General features: G+C 43.6%; 1 long non-coding RNA gene across 1 annotated transcript; it reads right to left on the bottom strand.

Moving 5' to 3' along the window:
* Positions 1-1,881: 1,881 nt before the first annotated feature.
* On the bottom strand, positions 1,882-11,346 carry LOC127571694 (uncharacterized). Its single transcript, XR_007956501.1, has 3 exons — positions 11,197-11,346; positions 9,704-9,848; positions 1,882-4,528 (listed from the first exon to the last, which is right to left on the bottom strand). It is a non-coding gene; the product is annotated as an uncharacterized LOC127571694 (long non-coding RNA).
* Positions 11,347-12,130: the final 784 nt, after the last annotated feature.

Here is a 12,130-nt window from a genome sequence, read left to right as displayed (position 1 = left end):
CTTATTTCCAAAGTAACATGCATTTTTTTTATTTTATCTCTATTTGAGTATGTGGGGTTGGCATTGATGTGGTGTCTAAAGACAGATGAGCGTGTTGCTTCTATCAGGGCAGGCTTGGCTTTTCCACAGATGGACATGTGCTTGCCAAAGGGGTGAATGGTCTCTGGGGTGGTCCACTCCTTCTGCTGCTTCCACTGGATCTCTGAGTGCTCCTGATGGACTTCATCTGCCCTCCCTGATAATCTCCTCTTATGACAGGGCTCGGAATAGAGCGCCTGTTTCCAGAATCTCATGCCAGGTATGTGAACGATCAATCTTGCCTAACATAAACAACTCAAAGTAACCAGGCCTTAATACTGGGGATCTTGGCCTGAGAAAAGATGTTGATATGGATTCAATAATATGCTCAAAGGTTACGTGAAAAAATGTCACATTCCCACTGATTCCTGGGAATGTCTGGCCTATGCCCACTCAAAGTGGAGAAGGAGGACTTGGGATGGTATTGAGAAGCTTTAGGCCTTGCATAGGAAGCATATTGAAGCACTGTGTAAGTGGTGGAAGGAGCAAACCACCTCACAAACTACTCACCCGCTTGCCATATCTGTCACCTCCTGCCCAATACGTACAAGGGTCTGCAGTCCCCACAGTAGCCTCATTAGCCATCTCGGATCCCATAAACCTAGAGTGGAAGTAAGGGACTGCCAGAGAGGTCAAGTCAAATTTATTGTCACGTGCACAAGTACAGATACAATGAAAAATTTGCTTGCAACAGCATCACAGGCACATACAATAAGTTCAGACAATGCACAGGACATAGATTATACAAGATGGCGAAGAGGAAAAAAAAGACTGCAAAACAAGACAATAATGCAAAAAAAATACACGATCTGAGACAGTCCTTAGTGATGATCGGCGGTGTTCTATTGCTGAGGCAGGATTAGGATTGTACAGGTTGGTTTAAGAACATGATGTTTGTAGGAAAGTAGCTGTTCCTGAACCTGGTGATGTGGGAGTTAAGGAACACAGAAGAGTACAGCACTGGAACAGGACGTTCAGCCCACCGTGTCTGTGCCCAACATGCTGCCAAATTAAACTGAATCTCTTCTGCCTACACATAATCCATATCCCTCCATTCCCTGCATATTCATGTGTCTATCTAACAGCCTCTTAAATGCCACTATCATATCTGTTTCCTCCAGTACCTCTGGCAGCCTGTTCCAGGCACCTACCTCTCTATGGAAAAAAAACTTGCCCCACACATTTCCTTTAAACTTTCTCCCCCTTACCTTAAATGCATGTCCTCTAGAATTTGACATTTCTACCCTGGGAAAATGATTCTGACTGTCTACCCTATCTATGTCTCTCATAATTTTATAAACTTCTATCAGGTCTCCCATCAGTTTCAGATTCTCCAGAGAAAACAACGCAAGTTTTGTCCAACCTCTCCTTATAACTCATACTCTCTAATCCAGGCAGCATCCTGGTAAACCTCTTCTGCACTCTTTCCAAAGCCTCCACATCCTTCCTGCAATGGGGTGACCAGAATTGCACACAATACTCTAAGTGCAGCCTAACCAAAGTTCTATATAGCTGTAATGTGACTTCCTGACTCTTATACTCAGTGCCCCGTCCAATGGAAGGCAAGCATGCTGTACACCTTCTTTACCGCCGTCTCTACTTGTGCAGCTAATTTCAGGGAGATATGAACTTGGACCCCAAAATCCCTCTGTACATCATTGTTTTTAAGGGTCCTGCCATTAACTGTATTCTTTTACATTTGATCTCCCAAAGTGCAACACTTCACACTTGCTCAGATTAAACTCCATCTGCCATTTCTCTGCCAATATCTGTAACTGATCTATATTCTGCTGTATCCTTCAACAACCTTCTTCGCTATCCATAACTCCACCAATCTTTGTTGTGTCTGCAAACTTACTAATCCACCCATCACCATCACCCACCCAGCTCCATCACGGGCACAATAATCCCCACCATTGAGGACATCTTCAAGAGGCGGTGCCTCAAGATGGAGGCATCCATTATCCTTCACTAGAGTGAAGGTAGGACCGATTAGGTATAGGGGAGGAAACATGTGCCTGGAGTCAGAAGAGGTAGGGGAGGTCCTTAATGAATACGTTGCTTCAGTATTCACCTGTGAGAGAGAACTTGATGTTTGTGAGGACAGCTTAAAGTGGGCTGATAAGCTAGAACATGTCGATGTTAAGAAGGAGGATGTGCTGGAACTTTTGAAAAACATTTGGATAGATAAGTCCCCAGGCCCGTCCCCAGGATACTACAAGAAGCGAGGGAACAGATTTCTGAGCCCTTGGTGATGATTTTTGCGTTCTCACTGGCCACAGGAGTAGTGCCAGATGATTGGAGGGTGGCAATGTTATTCTTTTGTTCAAGAAAGGATGGAGGGAAATGCTGGGCATTATAGACTGGTGAGTCTTACTTCAGTGGTGGGCAAATTATTGGAGAAGTTTCTTAGGGACAGGATTTATGAGCATTTGGAGAAGCATAGTCTGATTAGGGACAGTCAGCATGGTTTTGTGAGCAGCAGGTCATGCCTCACGAGCCTGATTGAATTCTTTGAAGATGTGACAAAGCACATTGATGAGGGTAGAGCAGTGGATGTGGTGTATATGGACTTTAGTAAAGCATTTGATAAGGTTCCCCATGATAAGCTCATTCAGAAGGTCGGGAGACATGGGATCCAGGGAAACTTGGATGTGTGGATTCGGAATTGGCTTGCCCATAGAAGGCAGAGAAGGTGGTTGTAGATGGAGCGTATTCTGGCTGGAGGTTGGTGACCAGTGGTGTTCCACAGGGATCTCTACTGGGACCCCTGCTCTTTGTGATTTTTATAAATGACTTGGATGAGGAAGTGGAAGGGTGGGTTCGTAAGTTTGCAGATGGCACGAAGGTTGGTGGTGTTGGGGATAGTGTAGAAGGTTGTCGAGGGTTACTACAGGACATTAATAGGATACAAAGCAGGGCTGAGAAGTGGCAGATGAAATTCAACCCAGAGAGGTGTGAAGTGATTCTCTTTGGAAGGTTGAATTTGAAGGCAGAGTAAAGGGTTAATGGCAGGATTCTTAGTACTGTGGAGGAACAGAAAGATCTTGAGGTCCATGTCCATAGATCCCTCAAAGTTGCTGCACAAGTTGATAGGGTTGTTAAGAAGGCACATGGCGTGTTGGCCTTCATTAGTCGGGGGATTGAGTTCAAGAGCTGCCAGGTAATGTTGCAGCTCTATAAAACCCTGGTTAGATCACAATTAGAATATTGTGTTCAGTTCTGGTCGCCTCACTATAGGAAGGATGTGGAAGCTTTAGAAAGGATGCAGAGAAGGTTTACCAGGATGCTGCCTCGATTGGAGATCATGTCTTATGAAGATAGGCTGAGTGAGCTAGGGCTTTTCTCTTTGGAGTGAACGAGGATGAGAGGTGACCTGACAGAGGTGTGCAAGATGATAAGAAGCATAGATCGAGTGGACAGTCAAAGACTTTTTCTCAGGGCAGAAATGGCTAACACGAGGGGGCATAATTTTAAGGTGATTAAAGGAAAGTACAGGGGGGACATCAGAGTTTTTCCTACACAGAGTGGTGGGTGTGTGGAACACACTGCCTGGGGTGCTAGTAGAGGCAGATACATTAGGGACATTTGACTCTTAGATAGGCACATGGATGATAGAAAAATGGAGGGGTATGTGGGAGGGAATGGTTAGATTGATCTTAGAGTTGGTTAAAAGGTTGGCACAACATCGTGGGCTGAAGGGCCTGTACTGTGCTGCTGCAATGTTCTATGTTCTACTAAGGACCTTCACCACCCAGGTCATGCCCTCTTCTCGTTACTACCATCGGGGAGGAGGTACAGGAGCCTGAAGACCCACCCTGAAGAAGAAACAGCTTCTTCTCCTCCGCCATCAGATTTCTGAACAGTCCTGTACTAATTACAGGACTGTAATTTATAATTTTATGTTTTTGCACTGTACTGCTGCCGCAAAACATCAAATTTCATGTCATGTAAGTCTGTGATCATAAATCTGATTCTGAACTACATTTTCATCCAAATCATTTCTATACATCACAAACAACAGAGGCCCCAGCACCGATCCCGGCAAAACACCACTGGTCACGGACCTCCAGCCAGAATAACACCCCTCCACCACCACCCTCTGTCTTCTATGGGCAAGCCCATTCTGAATCCAAACTACCAAGTAACTCTGGATCCCATGCATCCTAATCTTTTGGATCAGCCTGCCATGAGGGACTTTGGGATTCTTTACCTCCTGCCTCATGGTAGCAGTGAGAAGAAGGCATGACCCGGATGGTGGGGATCCTTGATGATAGATGCCACCTTCTTGAGGCACGGCCTCCTGTAGATGATGTCAATGGTGGGGAGGGCCATGCCTTAGATGGACCGGGCTGTGTCCACTATTTTCTGCAGCCTCTTGGGTTCCTGTGCATTGGAATTGGTGTACCAGGTCATGATGCAACCAGTCAGGATACTTTCAACCGTGTATCTGTAGAAGTTATAGAGTCGTAGACTATTACGACACAGAAACAGGCCTGTCGGCCCACCTAGTCCGTGCCGACCTGATCTTCTGCCGAGTCCCATCTACCTGCACCAGGTCCATATCCCTCCAAACCCTTCCCACCTATGTACCTATCCAAACCTCTCTTAAATGTTACAATTGAACTACCAGCTACCACTTCTGCTGGCAGCTGGTTCCACACTCGCACCACCCTCTGAGTGAAGAAGCTCCTCCTCAGATTCCCCTTATATGAACATAGAACAGTACAGCACAGAACAGGCCCTTTGGCCCACAATGTTGTGCCAACATAACTATTCCCTCCTGCCTACAGAATGCCCAAATCCCTGTGTTTTCCTCTCATTCACGTGCCCATCCAAGCCCTTCTTGAAAGCCCCCAATGAGTTTGCCTCCACCACCCTATCAGGCAATGAATTCCAGGCATCTACCATTCTCTCAGTAAAAAAACATACCCCTCACATCTGTTCTGAACCTACACCCTCTCACCTTAAATGCATGCCCTCTGGTATTGGATCACTCACTGATGGGAAAAAGATAGTGCTTGTCCACCCTATCTATGTCCTTCATAATTTTATACACCTCCAACAGATCACCCCTCAGCCTCTGCCACTCCAGAGAAAAGAGCCCAAGTTTGTCCAGCCTCTCCTCGTAGCACATGCCCTCTAATCCAGGCAGCATCCTAGTAAACCTCCTCTATATTTCACCTTTCACCTGTCCTCTAATCCAGGCAGCATCCTAGTAAACCTCCTCTATATTTCACTTTTCACCCTAAACATATGACCTCTAGTTCTAGTCTCACCCAACCTTAGGGGAAAAAACCTGCATGCATTCACCCTATCGATACCCCTCATAATTTTGTATTCCTCTATAAGATCTCCCCTCATTCTCCTACACTCCAGGGAATAAAGTTTGTTAGTGTATTTGGTGACATGCCAAATCTCATTAAGCTTCGAAGAAAGTAGATGTACTGGCACACCTTCTTCATGATTGCATCTATGTGCTGGGCCCAGGACTGCTCATTTGGGGTGTTAAAGCCGAGGAATTTGTAATTGGAAGTTGTTATTCACCAAAGCTCAGTCAAGGGTGCGCACGTCCCAAGGTTACAAAGGATCTGTGAGACCTTAATAATATTGCTGAAGTTTAGTTGGACAGTTCACAATAAAAAAAAGTAAATAAAGCTATATGCTAGCAGTAGAGCTTCTCATGTACACTGGGATCCCCAGGGCAACCTTTAAAAGGAGTGACCTATCATGTCATTGGGTGCTTGTGGAGACGACACATTTTTTATCAAGATTGAACAAGTGCTGCTTTATTCAAAGAGATTGTAATTTAAAGATTATAATTAAAGATAATAATTTGAGTTTAAATGTCATAAGCCAATTTAGTTGATTCAATTACTCCATAAGTCATTAATCTTTTGTAGAGAATTATGTGGCCTCTGTGACTGTGTCTCAGTTCACTGTGGCAGAATCTGCTATTGATTTAAAATGAATCAAATTTGTCAAGTTTTTATTCAAAGTTTTGCTTTTTTAAATGACAATAATTAAGACCAGAAAGGCTTTAATTTTTCTTATTTAGAAATCCAAAAGAAAAATACCACCTATGCTGGAATTCTGAAATAAAACAGAAAAATCTGGAAATAGCAGATCGGCGAAGGTCATTGACCTGGAATGTTAACTCTGTTTCTCTCTCTACCTGACATATTGAATACTTCTAGCATTTCTGGCCCAATGTGCAATAGGAAATGAGATAATCTTGTGAAGACATGCCCAATACATGATCTGATTCAGCCCTCATTAGCAATGATTTAATCATGTTCACTCCTTCCTTCCAACAAGGCTATGAAGCAATATAACTTTTGTCTGGCCAACATGAAGAGCATAAGTTGAATGGACTCCAACTGTATCATAAGTTTTCACTATTCTGTAACTTTATGGTTACTTGATGGTCCCAAACCTTAGGTATGCTTGTCAGAAATTCATCCCTGGTCGTAAAGTGCCTTATGATACTGACAACACATGTAGCCATAGAGTCATAGAGCAATACAGCATGGAAATAGACCCTTCAGTCCAACTCATCCATGCCGACCAAGATGTCCATCAAAGCTAGTTTTATTTGCCCACATTTGGCCCATATCCCTCTAAACCTTTCCCGTCCATGTACCTGTCCAAGTGTCTTTTAAATGTTCTTGTACCTGCCTCAACCACTTCCTCTGGCAGCTTGTTCCATATATTCACCATCCTCTACATGAAGAAGTTGCCCCCTCAAGTGCCTTTTAAATTGGTCCTCTCTCACCTTAAACCTATGCCCTCTAGTTTTTGATTCCCTTTTTCCTGGGGAAAAGGCTGTGTGCATCCACCTTGCCTACATCCCTCATGATTTTATACCTTCTATATGGTTACCCCTCAAGTCTCCTACATTCCAATGAACAAAGTCCTAGCCTACCCAACCTCTCCATACAACTCAGGCCCTCGAGTCCTGAAAACGTTCTCGTCACTCTTCTTTGCAGTCTTTCCAGTTAGTGATGTCTTTCCTATTTCCTTTTCAAAAATTGGCTTCTACTCTAATTTCAGAAATGGGGTACAACACACTGGTATTGCTCTGTGGTGCTTCTAACAAGCAGTGATGAATGTCCAGGAGACCAATTAATTTCATTTAACTTCCCTTCAATATTAAGAGCAGGCAATGTTGTCACAGTTAAGTCTAAAATGAGCTTCCTTGACCTTCCTCTTGCAGCATAATGAGGTTTGCTCATTTGAAAAGCACTATGCAGGAAGTCAGTCCCTGAAGCCCCACAATGCATGTAGGCTGTGGTTAAGTATTAACCTCTGGGGCATCATTCCCCTTCACCCACCGATGAGCCGTGGAAAACATACGAAGCAGAGGGAGGCAATTTGGCCCATTGTGCCTGTGCCAATCAAAACAAAAGAGCTACCCAACCTCTTCCACCTTCCAGTGCAAGGTCCATAGTCCAGAAGGTCATAGCTCTTCAGGTGCACATCCAGGCACTTTTGAACTCCGGTGAAAATTTCTGCCTCTTTCACCCCTTGGAGAGTGAGTTCCTACCACATTCTGACTGAAAACATATTTTCTGATCTTCCCACTAATCCTTCTAGTGATTATTTTAAATCTATAGTCCTTAGTTTTTGATCCCCTGCTAAGGGAAGTAGATCCTTTCTATTTATCCATCCAGGCTTCTCATTGAAGTCTCTTTTTTAAGCATCCTCTATCCCAAAGAAAACAACATTGCAATATTTTTCCACTCTTGGCAACATCTTCATAAATCTACACTGCAAATCTCCTCTCCTCTGTAACTGTAAGCAGTACTCAAGGTGCGGTCTAACTACTGTTGTATGCATATCGAGCAGAAGCCCTTTGTTCTTACATACAATGCCTTGGTTGGGAAAGGAAAGCATCCCATATGCCTTTTTAACCACTTCTGATGGGTTCTACTCCCATTAAGCATTGGTGGACATACCCTCCAAAGTTCCTCTATTCCTCCACACTATTCAATAGCCTCCCAATCATCGTACATTCCCTCGCCTTGTTATGTATCCCCAAATGCATTACCAACACTTGTAGCTATTTTCTATTTTCCTGCGGTTTAAAGTTTTCCTCCTCACTGTTAACCACACAGTCAATTTTTGTATCATACTCCTTCATTTGTGAGATGTGAGATCAATAATCCATTGAGCTTGTGTTTGTGAACTTGAGTTCCAACCTGATGATTCAGTGATTGTAAACCATATACAGGTCTCAGAGGATCTCACAGACTAGAATGAGGTCACTTGATTCATTGTGCAATCTTTGAAAGAGCTGTCCAATCTCTGGCTTATCCACAGCTGCAGGTCAGTCAAATTAATCTCTGGGAAGCAGAGCTCAGCACAAGAATCCATCCAACCAGCATGTAGATAATTCCCACAGGACTGAATTGTTGCTATCTGAGGAGTGAGCTATTGGCTTGCTGGTTGTGTATTCTGCTCTCCAAACATCTGTATCAGTCATAATAACTTGAAGGCTTCAATTCTCTCTTTAAAAAAAAGAAATTCTGTTCTTTTTAAATTATCTCTCATTTGCTTTAATGGATAAACACAATGGTCCTATTGTTTCAGACAAGGCTCTCATAACCCACTTGTTGAAAATAATTCTATTGCCATTGTCATTAATAAGATTGCACTAAACATCTGATAAACTTGCATATTTTAATTTGTGTGGAATCTCCATGAAATGCTAATCATTACCAGACCACAAAGCTGTTTTACCTATGTTGAAATCAGATCCTAACTGGACATAATGCTCCAGAAATTCATTGTGCAGTGCCCACATATCCAATGTTGTGTCGATAAAAATCTCATCAAGGTGGTATTAGCTAACTAGGTGCATGTTTCTGAGTGAGTTAATGCCAGTTGTTAATATGGTTGAATTTTTTCAGGTGAGAAATTCATGTAGCTAGAGCAGTTTCTTTGTCATTGAATTAGCCCAAGTGGTCTCAACGGCGCAGGCATTCATGGAGTGTGCTCATGTCCTTATAGACATCTCCCTGGCAACTTCTTTTTGACAGCAATAAACAATCTGCTGGAAGAATTCAACGGGTCCAGCAGCATCTGTCATCCACCTGCCTCTGTCTCCCAATTTCATCCCTCCCCTACCTGGCCCCGTCTCACCACTTCCCCTCTCTTTATACTGGCTATCTTCCCTCTCCACTCTTAGTCCTGATGAGTTCCTCCAGCAGATTGTTTGTTGCTCAAGGTCCCAGCATCTGCAATCTCTTGTGTCTTCCTTTTGAGTGTTGTTTGCATGCTGCTCTTCAAAAGCCTGCGCAGGTTCCTTTGTCCTATCTGAGAGGAATCTGCCACACTCTTCCATTACAGCAGTGTGCATTCGTTCCTCGCCCACTCTCCCCAGAAGCTGACAGAGTGCTGGTTTTATCGTGGTGTGACCATTCAAAGACTACTACTTGAGCTCAGAGCTGAGGAAAGGTGCTATTAGAGACATCCAGCCTGGAAATAGGCCTTTCAGCCCAACAAGTCCACACCAACCATCAACCATCCATTTTTACTAATCGTATATTAATCCCATTTTATTTTTCCCACAGTCTCATCAACTCCCCCAGATTCTACCACTCATGAGGGTAGAATAACCTACCAATCTGCACATCTGGGAGGAAACAGGAGCACCTGAAGGAACTCGCGTCAAGTTGAGTTTATCGTCATGTGCACAAATATGGCGAGGTACAGTTCCCATGGAAACAATTGCTTGCAGCAGCATCACAGGGAAGTAGGTTCAGACACTACACAGAATATAAATTATGCATAAATTAATACAAGACAGTGAAGAGAAAAAGAGATTGTACAAAACAAGACATTAGTGCAAAAAAAGCACAATCAGTGATGATGGTAGTGCGTGGTGTTCCGTTGCTGAGGTAGGACTAAGGTTGTGCAAGTCCATTCAAGAACCTGATGGTTGTATTTGATGGTAGCAGAAAAAACAGACCATCTTCTCATTGCCACCACCAAACAGGGCCTTTGAACCTCCTGTTTGCTGGTAGCAGCAAGAAGAGGGCATGATCAGGATGGTGGGGATCCTTGATGACAAATGCTGGCAGGCAGGCCTACAGGCAGCGCCTCCTGTAGGTGCTGTCAATGGTGGGGTGGGCTGTGCCTGTGATGGTCTGGGCCGTGCCCGTTACTCTCTGCAGCCTCTTGCATTCCTGTGCATTGGAATTGCTGTACCAGATCATGATGGTCATGTAGTCATAGGCCAAATGGGAAATAGCACCTGAGGTCAGAATTGAACTCAAGAGTCTCTGGTGCTATGAGGCAGTAGGTCTGCTAACTGTGCCACTGTGATGCCCTTAAGATAGGAGGCACATACCCTATAGCTAAAATATTGCAACATTACATGAGGAAGTTGCTAGAACTGTGATGGAACTGGTGCTAGTGAACTCTGCAATTATTTTTCAGAGCTTTTAGAAACAGCATTGGCAAGATTGCTAACACATGCTTTTGCTGGAAAAATACCACAAGCAAATTTCTAGGCCAAATGAGTCAATAGTTTATTGCTTAAAAAAAAATCCCCAGTTTTCTTCCAGAGTAAGTGTCTTGTATTGAGCAGGAAATAACAGTAATAATTGTGTAGTAATTCACCTTGGGTTCCTTGGTTAGAGTCATCTCTAATGTTTCTATACTTCAGCCCAGGCTAAGGTGTTGAGATATGGATACTTGCACTAAATGGGTGGGGGTTGAGCAGGTGGGGGTGGGGAAAATTGGTGTTACAGAATGTTTTAACTGCATTCAAGTGATTAAGATCATGTCGGGGAAGTGGATAAAATCTTAATGAGAGATGAGTTTAAAAAAAATACAGCCAACACATACAGTGCAAAAATTCAGTAGTCCAAGAAACAGAATAAAATTGCAAATTAGTTTTCGAGAAACAAACTATATTTACTCATATTCAAAGCAGATTAGATCCAGGGGAGATAATTTTGACCTTGTGCAGTACTGGATAACATATAGCCCAGAACAAGCAGTTTATCTCCATCTCTCCCCTCTTTTATTTTCATTGACTTCAATGCTTCCCTTGATGGCCTCATGAAGGAGGTCAGAGTGAGGTGGTGTGTACAGGTAAACAGTACTCACAGACCATCTCCAGCATCGTTGCCCAGTGAATCCAGACAGAGCTGGTGTTAGGGATATTTCTCCCAGATTCTTTGGTTTTCTGCGTAAGAAGACTTTCTTGGAACTAGGGTAACAACAACTCTTCGCCGTGCCCTCTTTCTCAGCATTCTCCGCAACTCTTTCCCCTCCAACACAGATCTCAACAGAGGCGTCACACGTGACAAGCCAGCTTCTTATTCTGAGCACACTAATTTGCCTCGAGATTGGATCACATTCACTGTTGTTGTGCTTAACCATGTGCAATGTATAGAGATAAAAAACCACTTGATTCCCCCACAAAAATTAACTAAACTGATCAAAAATCCATTAAAAACAGCAGTATGGCATTTTGCACGTAGACTTATGCATTACAATGTGACCTGAGCAATTCCTGTCAAGAACTACGTAAAGAGCTCACAATTACCATGTCGTTGCCATGCCGACAGACCTTGAAGAACTCTTCCCCACAGCCACAGTACAACCACAGGAAAGGTTGCCATGGAAGTGAGGGAAAATGCAGCGGAAGGGGAACGTGACACTTTTTTGTGCATCTGGACTGCGCTCACACGCTGCTCAGGTCTAATTGACTCGTGCTGACAATGGCCCCAAGTCACCGTCAGGTGTGGGGTGATCAAGGGGTCAGGGATCACAGCAGTTAGCTCGGATTTGGTTGGAACAAAGAAACTGCAAATACTGAAGGGAACACATTTATTTTCTATAACCCTGACCATTGAAAGCTGAGGTTGGTAGATGCTGTGTGTAAGGTATCAGTATCAAAATACAGACCCTTTAATCGCCATCTCATTTCTGATCTCAGTACAACAGGTGACAGATTTAATCAAGCAAAGGCCATAGTTGACCTCTTCCCCCCCCCCCCAAAAAAAACTCCAACTCTGCCAACAGTGGAGGAAACGTG

This window comes from Pristis pectinata, chromosome 6 (assembly GCF_009764475.1).
Source record: "Pristis pectinata isolate sPriPec2 chromosome 6, sPriPec2.1.pri, whole genome shotgun sequence".
NCBI classification, from domain to species: domain Eukaryota; kingdom Metazoa; phylum Chordata; class Chondrichthyes; order Rhinopristiformes; family Pristidae; genus Pristis; species Pristis pectinata.
Note: the sequence above shows the minus strand (reverse complement) of the source record. Positions and strands in the feature narration are given on the sequence as shown.